This window comes from Cebus imitator, unplaced genomic scaffold, assembly GCF_001604975.1.
Source record: "Cebus imitator isolate Cc_AM_T3 unplaced genomic scaffold, Cebus_imitator-1.0 Scaffold16, whole genome shotgun sequence".
NCBI lineage: Eukaryota > Metazoa > Chordata > Mammalia > Primates > Cebidae > Cebus > Cebus imitator.
Window position 1 is genome coordinate 1,867,165 of NW_016107331.1, and position 13,928 is coordinate 1,881,092.

The following is a 13,928-nucleotide window of genomic DNA, read 5'->3' on the forward strand; positions in this document are numbered from 1 at the left end:
CCGAATCTGAGAAAGAGTGACATTTGACAAACAGACCAAAACCTTTAGGTCTCCTCCATGCTGCCCTTTAGATCTTCTAGAGAGTGTCGCCAGACTCAGTGACCCCTCAGTGTCAGCTGGAGTCAAGTGAGGGGCAGTTAGTGCCTCAGGACAAGGTTACGCTAGACACCTGTGCGCTGTTTCCAGAAGGGCTGCTTTTCCTGTCTGTAGCCCTCACGGTTTCACCATTCTGAACTCGTGTCCTTGGTCTCTCTGTCTTCTCGTGGAAGCGAGCACGGCCACAAAATGTGGCCACAGGTTTCCTGACAGGTGGGCTCCTCCAGGAGGCTCTGGGCCTTGTTTGGCAGTTTGAGCACTTCACTTCCTCTGCATTGAGAGGCACCTTTTCCAAAGACCCCAGACTTTGGAGTTAATCACACCTGAGGGTTAAGGCACTGTCCCAGCAGAGCACAGGAGTGCCACAGGCACCCCATGGACTCTGCTGGCCTCGTGACCAAATCACATCCTTCAGAAATGGGCCTAGCCAGGTCGGCTTTCCTTAGGAAACCGTGGGTTATGTGTGTGTGTGTCGCTGGGCCGAGGGCAATACAGAACGGGGAATCCTGAGGTTTCGGACACATGGTGGGGACTGACTTTGCCCCTAGCTCAGAGGCCCCGGGCCCCCATCTCTGCCATCACCTAGAGCAGGCTCCATTTGTCTTCCCAGAGGAAGCCTCATAGAGCCTGCGTTGAGCATTCTGGGAGCTCCTGCCCACAGAGCCAGGAATCCAGCAGGAAGCCATGCTGAAGGTGACTGCTGGAGGTCATACGCACCCCTGCCTGGGAAGCCTCAGAGACTCCTCCGTGGGCAGGGAGGAAGGCAGCCCGCTTCACAGCACTTCAGTGGACTAGATGGCTCCTAGCTTCCCATTTTCTTGAAAAAAAAAATTTACCCTTGAGGTACAAGTCTGGTAACAATCCCATATCTTCATCACAGGAGGCCTAGGAAAGGCCTCTGTCTTACCGAGTAGGATTCTAAGCATCTCCTGCCTAGGACTTTCTACTTGCTGAGTAGAACAGTGATGCCAAGAGTGCCCATTAAGGTTGGCTGTGTACCCAGTGATCGTGAGGTAAATTGAACCCTTTGCTGTCTTAGAACTGGGAGGGGACAGGCATTTTCTGCTGGCCTAGGAGGCCGGCATCTTGAGAATTTGTTCAGAGTGTTCTGTGGAGCTGGTCCAAACCCAAGGACGTCCTCTGTTTTGGGGTGGCTCTCTGGATGGAAAGCTGACACGTGGTCCTTCCCCCAGCCTTCCACCTGCCGTCTGGCTGAGGAGTTCAGACACACGGAGTCTGTGAATGGCTGGACCAGAAATAAGTCTGAGTCAGCAGAAAGGTAGACATGGTCCATCCGTGATGCCCAGGAAAAGCAGGGGACTTGGGCTGGAGGCAGCGACAGAACCCAGGGCCTCCCCTTCACATTCTAGGATGTCACAGAACCAGAGAAGACCGTTAAACCAGGATCTGGACTCCCAGTATGACTGCCTGGGATGAAGACATGTACAGCTTGCGGTCAATTAAAAGAGCCTGATGCAGCTCTCCTTGCTATTTTTAATGGAGAGGGCAGTGTAGGACCAAACACAGTCTTATTGCTTTTGGCTTTGTCTGGCTGTGCCCTTGCACTTCCCCCGCTCCCCATCTCCCTAGCTTGGAGCCCAGGTATTCTGCCAGTTTTAGCCTACATGCTAAAAATGGTGTTTTTCAAACTGGGAGTCATGGCAGTGTTCCAGGTCAGGGAAAGTGAGGCAGACAGTTTCTATGGGGTGAGAGCTGGAGACTGCCTTCCTCCTCACGCTGGCACAGGATCCCTAGCAAGGCCTGGCAGGCACATTGAGCACTTGGGGTCAGAGTGGAAGGGGCAGAGATATCCTTGGCATCTGGGCTCCATCGTGGGGAGCCTGAGGACAGGGAGAGAGAACGAGTTTATAATCTGCAACTGTAGGATTTCAGGGCAAGTCATATGCCCCGAGGTGACAATCCTGTGCCCAGGAGCTGCTGTGGTAAATGTACTTGTCGGGTCTTGGGGTTTGACCAAGTGGAGTGACCTGTGGCACCACAGCTCCTAAGCCACAAGGGCGGTTTCCCTCCAACTGCTGGTCAGTGCAGGGCTGTCTCTGAGGTGCTGGGATCTGCAAGGAAGCTGAATCCAGGGCTAACGGCAAACCTGGGTTCAAATCCCAGCTCTACCAGTGTGCTGGTGCTGAAACCTGAGGTAGGTCACTTCTCTTGAGCCTCAGTTTCCCCATGCACACAATAAAGCATACTTGGCAAGATTGTTACAAAGACTGATTGTGTTTATAAGGCTCCTTGCAAAATGCATGGCTCATAATAGGAGCTCATAAATGTTAGTTCAAGAAAGAAGACAGAGGATGGATTCAGTCGGTGTACAGGGTTGGAAAGGATATTCCAGGTAAAAGAAAATGCTCAAGCAAAGGCTCAGAGGTGGCAAAGTGAAGGACCTGTCCGGTGATGCCCAGAAGTCACTGGACACACTGTTGGAGGGGTGGACTCTGGAAGAAAAACTGGGGAACCCAACTGGTTAAATCCATTTTGTGAAGAACCCTAATGTTGCTTTTCAGAGGGTGACCAGTAGATCTGAAAGTATGTGATAGACACCGTCGAAGTCTTGTCTGCAGAGAGATAGAAAATACAAATTAAATGAAGCCAGCCATGTGGCTCACGCCTATAATCCCAGCCCTTTGGGAGGCTGAGGCAGCTGGATCACTTAAGGTCAGGGGTGTGAGACCAGCCTGGCCAACATGGCAAAATCCCATCTCTACTAAAAGTACAAAATTAGCCACATGCAGTGGTGGGCGCCTGTAACCCTAGCTACTTGGGGGACTGAAGCAGGAGAATTGCTTGAACCCAAGAAGTGGAGGTTGCAGTGAGCAGGGATCATGTCCAGCCTGGGCAATAGAGTGAGACTCCTTCTCAAATTAAATGAAACATTTAAATGCTAAAAATGTAGGCTAAAATGAAAAAGCATTCAGAGGAGGGGCAGACCAGTGCTGGCTGGAAAAATCAGGTGTGGCTTTGGGGAGGGAGTGATGATGATCCCATAGCCGTAGGGTCATCGGGGGAAGCGACTCGCATTTATTCAGTGCCTACTGCAGCCCGCCCCGTCTTCTTCACAAAACCCCACAGGGAGACTCCATTATGCCCATGATGGAGAGGAGCTGCTGAGGCTCAGTGGGTACCATGCAGGGTTCCTACACCCAGCCGGTCTTGGTGACAGCCTGTACTCGGGGAGCTTTTTCTCACTATGCATGTGAGGGCCCCACTCTTAGAGAGACCCATTCCAAAAGGTGGAGCCTAGAAATCCAAAATTTTAACACACATCACAATTTTCTTTTTTAGGCTTTTACTTTATCATAAAGGTGACACATGCTTATTTTTACAAGTGATACAATACAGAGTTCCATTAAGAGAAAATTAATCTGCCTTCTCCAAGTCCGTTGCTCTGAAGCAACCCTTTTAGCAACTTGATGAATATCCTTCGATACTTTCATGTTCATACAAATACATGAAAATTTGTGCATGCATCATTGTTACAAAACTGCAACCACTCATATTCAGTCCTAAGCACATTTTCTTTTTCCTTTTAACCTAAAAGGTGCCACGATGGACATCCAGGTCAGTGGAGGCAGTTTTAACTCCTTTAATAGCTGCAGAATATTTCACCATCTGAATGCACCAGCAGTTTCTGAGTGGCAATGCTGGGCTTCTCACACTGTCTGTGGCAAAATCTCTAATTTTCTAATTTCTTTCAAAATCTCAAAATGTTGAAAATTTCTAATTCATAGCAGACCCACATATTTGTAAAATATAATAAAGTACAACTACTAGAAAAATAGAATAAACAAGCATACAAAATGCTACCTCAAAATTTAAAAACTAAAATGACTCTATCAACATGCTCTAAGTGTTCCACATGCTCACTCTCAATTCCTCTACTTACGTCGTCATGAACTGGTAACAGCCCGCAGACCACAGTATTGGTCTGGAGTCAACCTTCCATAAGTTGAATAAAATCACTCTTTTATGAAGAACCTTGTCACTTTTCACCACTTCCAAATTCAAGTCCCAGGTCTCACAGTTTGTTCCTCTGGCTTGGCTCCAATGCTTCGGCTCCAGACTGTCTCTGCAGTCCCTGCCCTGCCTCTGCCCTTCACCCTCTGCTGCCACTCATGCTCCTGCCTCTGCATGTGCTGTCCACTGTATCTGGAAAGTCCTCCCTTTATCCACCAGGAGAGGTGAAGTGATAGGCCCACAGATTTTTCACCTCCTCTAGAAAGCCCTCTGTGACCCACCAGGCAAATTTGGGTCTTCTCTCCTCTTTACTATTTTTGCTCTTGACCTTTTTATAGTGGTAGGTTTTTACAGTAGTCTTTCTCCCCCACCAGGCTGTACCCTGAACTCTGTAAATGCTCCTTGAGACCGGGCGCGGTGGCTCACGCCTGTAATCCTAGCACTTTGGGAGGCTGAGGTGGGTGGATCACCTGAGGTCAGGAGTTCAAGACCAGCCTGGCCATCAGGGAGAAACCCCATCTTTAAAAAAAAAAAGGCTACTTGAGGGCAGCCCCAGTATCTGACACAGGGATTGATTCTCTAACATTTGTTGAGCAGATGGATGGATGGATGGATGAGCAGATGGATGGATGGGTGGGTGGGTGGGTGGTTGGGTGGATGGATGGATGGACAAACAGATGGATGAAAGAACTTCCAGGCTTAGCTCTCAGGCTGTAATGTAATCTCTGTACACAGGCCATGAGCTGGGTGGTTGGTCTCACCCATGTTCAGCTCCATCCCTGGTAGCTGCAGGTGTGCTGTTCTAGACTCTAGAATCTGTCAGGATTGTCCCAAATCATGGGTTTCCTTGAGGCCCTGTAGGGTAGGTTGCCACCACAAATTCCAGGCAGAAATGGTTCTAGCTTAATTCAGCTCTCCATATTTCAGGGGAATTATCTTCTGTGGAGTACCGCCAGAGGCAAAGGATGCGATGTCCTCATCCTTAAGAATCTGGACCTAGGAATAGAACAGGGGACACATTTACCCTTTTCCTTTTTTCAGCAGCATTCAAGGGTAGGCTAAGTCTGCTATGGGCTGAGGGCAATGGCCATTTCCTCACCTGGAAGTTGCCTGGAAAGCAGCTGCTGGGAGGGAGGAATGAATCCACTCGAATCCTTTGCAGTGTGTGACGTGGCCCTCGTCTCAAGGCAGCTGGAGGCATGTGATACTTTGCTATGGTTAAGACCTAAACAACATCACTGAATGGTCTGTCCCATAGCCGACCATGCCCTCCCAGGACCCCCTCACCAGGCTCTGGCTCCCCAAGTAGAGCACAAATCACACACTATTTCTAATTGGCCAGCAGAGGGCCCTGGTTAAGAGTGTGGACCGACTGCTGCCCAGAATCCCAGCACTGCCGCTCATAAACTGTGTGGTCCTGGGCAAGTTATTTTGCCTTTCTTTCCCTGCATCCGCTTACTTGTAAAATGGAAATAAGGGCATCTACTTCCTGGGTCTACTGTGAGGATTAAATGGGGGTAATACCCATAAAACTAATAGAATTCAGTGCTCAGCACATAGGGTTTTTCTTTCAGACTAAGGACTCTGGGAAAGTTGCCATATAGTAGGCACTTAAATAGTCATCAGATGAATAAGTAGACAAATACATATCTCCATCCCCTCCCCTTTCTCCCCTTTACCCCTTTCCTCCCTTCCCCCCTTTCCCCTCTCCCCCCTCCCCTCTTCTCCCTCTCCTGTCTTTCTCCCCTCTCCCCCCTCCCCACTCCTCCCTCTCCTGTCCTTCTTTTTCTTCCCCTCCTTCCAAAGCTGCCCACCATGGCTTCTCCCTACCTGAAGCATACACATCAGCGTCATTCACTCACTTGCCCTTGACTCACACGACCCTTGACTGCCTGGAAGTCTGTGATGAGTGGCGTTCCTGTGAACGAATACCCCAAGGGCCACACCCTGGTTCTGCTTCCCCTCAGTGCCACCCAGAATGACACCTGTGTGCTGTGGGGATCTGGCCCCATGTTCAGCCTCTCCTCGGCATCCTCCTGTTGGAAACCCTGCTGGGGGAAAGCACTCAGCATCCCTGAGAGACCAGGGAGGATCTGAGGCAGCTGGAACTTTCCGGCAGCTCCGTTCCTTGGGAGACAAAGGGGTCGACCCCATCTAGACATGCTGTCATATTTGCATGGTAAATCCTTGTGAGTGAAAGCAGAATCTTTATTTAAACGAGTGTCTGGTGCAGAACAGACACTCGATACATATGAATTGCCTTTAGCTGTGTGACCTTGGGCTATTAACATCTCTGTTTTTGAGTTCCCTCCTCTGTGACATGGCATACCTGCTTCTTGGGATTGTTTTGAAAAAAGTACCTAGTCCTTGACAGTACTCTGATTTTGTTTTTCTCTCCTTGTTAAGATATGAAAAATGTCATAATAATTACAGTTATCCAACAGTAACATGGTTGTGCTGGCAGGTGGTGAGATCCCTAGCACTGCTGGTATTTAAGAAGGGCTAAGGGAAAGGGATGCCTGAATTTCAGCTGAGGTAAATGACCTCTAAATTAGTCTCTCAAGTTCCTGACATTCATTCACTCAGCAGGCATTTAATGTTAACCTATCATGTGTGGGCCAGCGGGCTTGAGAACCAGGGCAAACTGGCCCAGTTCTACATCCACTGGGTCTTGTCCCTCTGAAGCATAGTGTGGACCCAGTGATTGTCCCTTATCCCTTTGATGCGTGGAATTCCCAGTGGTTGTCCACCCCTGACTAGAGCCTTGCTGAGCTTCTTACACTTTGCCCTCCAGCACGTGGAGGAGGGGAGGAAACCAAATTCATGCTCCTCATGAATTCCAGAATGTTCCCCACAACCCCATGCAAAAAGGGAAAGAGTTTCCTCCTCTTTCTTAGAGCATTCCCTTTAGAAAACTTGTAAATTATTGTGCTCCCCTTTGAAATGTATATACATCTTTTTAAAAGCTAAGTAAGGGTCCAGTCAATTTTACAACCTAAGACTTTTTCTTCAAGGGCTTGGAAGTCACCTCTTTGAAAATGTAGACATCAAGGAAGATAGCTCTCTACCTCCCACTCTCAGTGGAAGGGCAGTGGGTAGTAGTTTCATTTAAGCACCTGGCTCCAAGTTGTAAAACTACCTGCTGTCATAGAGACTTAAGGAGTTTTATTTTTCCTTTTGATAAAGGCAATTAGTGAACACAAATGGCCACCCCAATTGCCAGGTGAATTTAGGATGAATTATGCTTGGTAAATGATGCTGCCAAGTCCTCTTACTTGAGTTAGTTTGGGAACATGTATGTAATGAATGAGTTCTGTCTGCTTGCCTATATAAAGGGTGGGATGCCTTTCTGTCTTTGCAATTTCCTTAGCAGAATGCTAAAGATGTGCAGCACTAGCTTCAAGTTTATTCAATAATGAAATCCTTTCTCTCCTATATCTTATAGAGAGAAATTTCTGGGGTGGTAGGAAATTTAAATTATGTTTCCCCAACACCTAGCACTTGCTCCTCATCTGATTCTTCCTTCCCTATCTGCCTGCTCAGTCAGAACCCCTAAAAAAAAAAAAAGGAAACAGAAGGGCATGCACATTTATGCCCTGTACTCTGCTAAGGTCTGGCGTCTGTTATCTGTGGGGTAGTGTTTGCTGGGTCACACAAGGAAATCTCTGAGGATGGGCACCATGAGCTTCCAGGGTTCATACAGCCTGTCATGGTCAAAAGGTCAGGAGCCTGCACTGGGCCACCCTAATTTGCAGATACCAGGAAACAGAGCAGCTCAAAATCAGACTTGTCAGTCTCACTTGGTGGCTTTTGATAGGATTTTAATGTCCATGTCTGAAAGAAATGTCACATCATATAAGTATACTTTGTTCGAAAGTTTGTGGGTTTTATTTTGTGAGCCAAAGATTTATTTGTTCATTTCTTGCATTTGAAGGACTCTTCAATGACATCCTTGGCCTGAGACTCCTTGCCATAGTCCCTACCTACTACACAACTGCAACAAGTCACTTTGCATGGTTTCCCTCTGTCAATTTTACAGAGGCTGCCTACCCATCCCCTAGTTTCTTGTTGTCATCAACCTTAATTAGATTGATTTGGTGTTCAGCACAAAGGGCCTCCACCAACTGGACATACACAGGAGCATCACGGTTGGATGTGAGCACACAAAGATGGGCTTGGTTCTGCTCGCCCAGCATGCCAAAAAAGCCAAACACTGATGCTGGGATTTGCAGTGAGAAAAAGTCAGGCATTTAATTGCAGGATGCCAAGCTAGAAGAATGGGTACCTAGCATTTAACACCTGAGCTCCCTGGTAGCTTATAAGCAAGGGTTTTTTTTTTTTTTTTTTTGAGATGGAGTTTCGCTCGTTACCCAGGCTGGAGTGCAATGGCGCGATCTCGGCTCACCGCAACCTCCGCCTCCTGGGTTCAGGCAATTCTCCTGCCTCAGCCTCCTGAGTAGCTGGGATTACAGGCATGCGCCACCATGCCCAGATAGTTTTTTTGTATTTTTGGTAGAGACGGGGTTTCACCATGTTGACCAGGATGGTCTCGATCTCTTGACCTCGTGATCCACCCGCCTCGGCCTCCCAAAGTGCTGGGATTACAGGCTTGAGCCACCACGCCCGGCTAAGCAAGGGTTTTTAAGGCAGGAGTTGGGGGTGGGTTTTCCAAAATGAGTTAAGAGCTAGTGAATTGCCGTATCTGTTTTTTGGTTTCAGTCTGAGGTCTATGACTGTGGTCAGCATTTTCTATCTGGTGTGGGAATTGGTTTCTGAAAATCAATGCAAGGGCATATATCAATATGCTATCTTTAGTTTCTATGGGGAATCAAACATTTTGTGACTCTGAGTTCCTTGGGTGGCTTTTGTTTAAGTTATCTTCTTGTTTAGCAGGTTACTCGTTAACTTCCCTAATTGCTGGTTGCAGGACTAGCTAGGTGCCTGGAACTTCCCTGAAAGGGACTGAGAGGGAAGTTCTTTTAAGGGAACTTAAAGGGACATAGAAATCCTTGATTTCTACAGTTGGCGGGTACAGGTAAGGGGAGGGGCCCAGGAGGGCCATAATGGGGGTCCCTGCTCCCTCTCACTGGGAAGACAATGCAAACAGTAGGAGTTAACAAGATAGAGATATGTGACATTGAGTTTGCCGGCAGATACCAAAAAGGCACGCAGCACAAGGGCAAATGAATAAGCAGCCTGAGAGTGCATGGGCACTGAGAATGCTGTCATCTTGAGCTAGAAGGGAACAGATTTTGTGGAGATTGAGGGACCAGGCTGTGGTCCAATTAGGCAGGGAAAGATGGACAACAAAGTCCAAACTATAGGGGGCAATAAGAAGCAAGAAACAATAACAACTTTTTCTAAAACAAGTTAATAAGATTTATTGCATTAGCACAAAACAGAAACAGCAAACCAATATTTTAAAAAGTCATATACAGTATTTAATATTAGAATATACAAATGTATATATACACATGCGTTTTTCAAGTTGAGATCATGCAGGGTTCTAGCGCCCTGCAGCTGAATGTGAGGCGGGCTACTGTGTCCTGATGTTCTGGGGCCCCGTGACAGGTCCCGAATGATGTGTGCATGAACTGTGTGAGCTTTCATCAAATTCCTAACAGGATCTTTTTTTTTTTCCTTTTTTGAGGCAGTTTCTATCACCCAGGCTGCAAGAGGGCAGTCGTGTGATCTCAGCTCACTGCAACCTCCGCCTCTCAGGTTCAAGCGATTCTCATTCCCCAGCCTCCTGAGTGGCTGAGATTACAGGCACGTGCCACCATGCCTGGCTAACATTTTTTTGTATTTTTAGTGGAGACAGAGTTTTGCCATGTTGGCCAGGCTGGTCTCGAACTCCTGACCTCAGGTGATCTGTCCACCTGGGCCTCCCAAAGTGCTGGGATTACAGGTGTGAGCCACCACGCCTGGTCTCTAATACAATCTTATGTAGTTGACATTTGCCTCGTTCCCCAAAAATAGATTGAATGAAGTGTTTCCCTTTGTCCTGTTTCACACTGAATGGGCTGGGGAGGAACCAGGGGAGATGTCTGAACCTTCTGCCAGTGGCTGGGAAGTTTTCTGCAAGTCCACCACAGTATAGGCCAGCAAGCCACTTTGCACTAACAGAAGTCACAAACCAAGTGAGATAAACTTCCTTAGTGTAATTCATGGAAATCACAAGACATAATTGCCTGCCTCACATCATTAACATCACCTGCCCCTTCCTGGTGTGGGCCTCCTGCGAGGAGGAACCACCATCCATGTGGGCCTTTCCATCTGCCTGCCCTGACCTGAGCAGCTCCACAGTCTGAAGGTCTCAGCCTGGTTGTAAGACAAATTAGAATCAGATGCAGATGTCATCAGCCTAGGATTTCCAGAAAGAGTTCTCGGACTGCCTTGAAAACACATTGGAGCCTCTTCACTACATACACTATAGTTACATGAAATGAGGCAGCTCTCTTTTAGGCTCTGCCCAAAGGAATTTCAATGTTGAAGACAGAATTGTGGATAAGACAATTCTTCTTCCCAGAGTGGACTAGCGCACTAGAGGAGGCTCCCAAAGGGTGCCACTGTGATGATACATGAGGGTATCAGTGGCTTGTCCTCGAACCTCTCACTGCCCCTCTTCCTCCACCGCTGGCTCCATCAAAGCACATACCTGAAAGGTGTTCTTTCATCACAGTGCTACACAGGAGGGGAAACCGATCATGCCATTTTTCCTTTGTTAGGATTCCTTTGTGTGAGCATGCATCCCCATTTTTTTTTCTTTTTTTGAGACAGTCTTACTCTGTTGCCCAGGCTGTAGTCCAGAGGCATAATCTCAACTCACTGCAGCCTCCACCTCCCAGGTTCTAATTCTCCTGCTTCAGCCTCCCAAGTAGCTGGGATTACAGGCACCCACAACCATGCCCAGCTAATTTTTGTTATTTTTAGTAGAGATGGGGTTTCGCCATGTTGGCCAGGCTGGTCTTGAACTCCTGACCTCAAGTGATCTGCCTGCCTTGGCCTCCCAATATGTTGGAATAACAGGCATGAGACACCATGCTCGGCTGTGCATCGCTTTTCATGGAAACCCACCGACTGCCCTCCTCACCCTGCCTCTTGCCTCTCAAATAACACTTTTGGACAGTCTATTATATTCCTGCCTGCTTCCCACCTCTGTCCACCTTATAGCCTCCAGGAAGGAATCCTGGCTTTAGATCAAGGAGTCAAATGCCCAGAACAGCATCTGTGACATCAACACATGGAGGTCCAAAGTGCACCTGTGTTGAGGTTTTTTTTTTTTTTTTTTTGGCAGCTCTTGCAGGCTTTGACAGCTGGGGCAGGGCAGAACTACTTGTCAAGATCCAGAAAGGGGGTGGAAAGAGAGGGTAGCCACCTCCCAGAGAGCAAGAAGGGACAGTGGACCTTGCTGGCCATGCAGAAAGAACATGGGAGGTGGAGTCAGACAGATGTGCATTCAAATTCCATCTCCGTCACTCACTAGCAGTGTTAACCCTGACAAGTCATTTAACTTCATAGAGGAGTATCTGACTTCATCTGGAAAACAGGACAACAGCATATAATGTGCCTGGTACAGCAGGTACCCAGTGGTTCCCCATTCCTCTCTCCTTTCCTCCTCGTAATGCAAATATTACTCATTTGGGTGGAGATGTACACTGAAAGCCTGAGAGAGCAGCTACAGCTGAGGTCATCTGCGAGTTGAAGAGAATGTGGGGAAGTTCATAGGGCACAATGTCACCACTGGGCATGGCAGTCCCTGTAGTGGTGCTGGGCAGAAATAGGGCCTGATAGCCAGGCCTTCACTGTAGATGTTATGAAACCTTTGAAAGAGCCCTAGCAGCCAGCGGGATGGGAAAGCTGAGATGGGGTAGCAGGTAAGCAGGCAGAGGGCACAGCACGGCCAGAGCTGTGAGGAGTCCGAGCGGCTGCAGTGGGAGAGGCCCAGGGCCACCTCTGCCAGCAACGCTCTACTCTCCAACTGCTCTCGTACCAGTGGGCCCCAAAACCTAAGGGCCTCACCACCCTACCAATGGTAGGCCAGAAATCTCAGGCATCCCTGATTTTCTTTTACATTTCCAAACCATTAGAAAGACCTGTCAGTTCTGCTCCACAACAGAGTACAAATACATTCTTCCTCATCCTCGCCGACTCACCTGGGTCTCAGCACCTCATCTCTCACCGGACAACCTCCAGGGCCTTTGACTGCTCTCTGCTTCCATTCTGCATATGTCCCTCTAAGCCATTCTCCCCTGGCAGCCAGAGCTGCCCCTGTAACTGATGAAATGAGTTCAGCTCCTCTCCGCTTGCAAGCACATCTGTTAATTTCCTCTGCACTGGAATAAAATCCAGACTCCTTAGGGTGTTCTCAGGGCCCTGAGCAGCTGGCTCCCCTCAACCCCACCCCTCCACCCTTCCAGCAGTCCACTGTGATTTGCTCCCTGTGCTTCAGCCCCACTGACTTCCTTTCTGTCCTGGGGCAAGTCCAGAACTGTCCAGCTTTAAGGCTTTGCTGTTCTATTCTCTTTGCTCCTGACTAGCCTATTTAAAAGTAAATATCACTTCTACTTTCCCTGAATAATATCCTGCTTATTCCCTTTTTTGCACTCATCCCACCTATGATGATTTTGTTTCTTGACTGTCTGCCACAAATGAATTAGAAGCCCCCACAGGACAGAACTGTTTCTTTTGCTCACTTTCATATCATCGCCTAGCGCAGTGCCTGGCACTTAGTAGGTGATGGATGAATTCTGTGCTTCCTGCTTGGGCTAGAAGCCAATCCTAGGCTGTTTAACTGATCTAAGATGGCACAGTGGTAGATGTGAGGCCGGAAAACAGGGCCAATTAGAACGGAGGGAATAGTGGGAAGGAACATGGGCAGCAGCGAAGTTGAGAAGCCAGATTCCCTCAGCCTTATGGTATCCAGCAGCCAGGGTTCCCTGGGAGAGGTCCTTGTGGACCCTACCTGCCAGGATTGGAAGTGTGGTCCTGTCACTCAACTGCTCATCATATGCTGACGGGTAAGTTGGATCAGCCAGCAAGGACCAACTACAAAACAAAACATTTGTGGAAAAGATGTGTGCTTCCTACAAGCTGTATGTGAGATGCTCCTGCTGTTTGCAATCCCCTCTGGCTACAGAAGTGGAGCCCACAGTGAGGCTGTCTGAATGCTTGAGCCTTTATCCCAGGGAGAAACATCCTGGCTGCTCTGGTTCCTCATCTCCTCTCCCTAGTGATCTCTGAACAGAACAGTTGTGTGTTATGATAATGCCCAGAACATGGAGGGAATTGAAAACATTAAAAAAGCTTTGCAAGTGAGCGTCGGATTTCTTTTTGTCCAAACTTCTGTCCTAATGGTTGCACAAGATATACTGACTTAAAACCATGTTTGGAAATTAAATACTATCTGCTTTGGTAGACACAGATAACCCCTTACAAACATGCATCTTCCCAGCTTTACTTATTTACACCACATGTTGCCATGTGTGCAAGTAACATGTCAAGCCTCTTGTGAGTAGGGGTTACAGCTGCAGAGAATGCTTATGTAACATTTGAAGCCTGGCAGGTAACAGGGAAATGTGAAAGCCAAAGCAATGTTCTGACTGCATGGTTTTTAAAAGACTTTATTTTTATTTTTATTATTATTATTTTTAATTTTTATTTTTATTTATTTTTTTTCCCATTTATTTTATTGCATTTTAGGTTTTGGGGTACATGTGAAGAACATGCAAAATTGTTGCATAGGAATACACGTGGCAGTGTGATTTGCTGCCTTCCTCCCCATCACCTACATCTGGCATTTCTCCCCTTGCTATCTCTCCCCAGCTCCCCACCCCCCACCGTCCCTCCCCTATTTCCCC

The 13,928-nt window shown here is 47.9% G+C and overlaps 1 protein-coding gene and 1 long non-coding RNA gene across 4 annotated transcripts in view; one reads left to right on the forward strand and one right to left on the reverse strand.

The window, feature by feature from the left end:
- The window catches only part of CKMT2 (creatine kinase, mitochondrial 2), a 42,461-nt gene that overhangs the window by 1,473 nt on the left and 27,060 nt on the right, over positions 1 to 13,928 (forward strand). The gene's annotated exons all lie outside the window — the stretch shown is intronic.
- The window catches only part of LOC108288641, a 67,146-nt gene continuing 58,228 nt past the window's right edge, over positions 5,011 to 13,928 (reverse strand). Inside the window, exon 6 of the long non-coding RNA XR_005196761.1 lies at positions 5,011 to 5,064. This is a non-coding gene — a long non-coding RNA (uncharacterized LOC108288641). The remainder of the gene's footprint in view (positions 5,065 to 13,928) is intronic.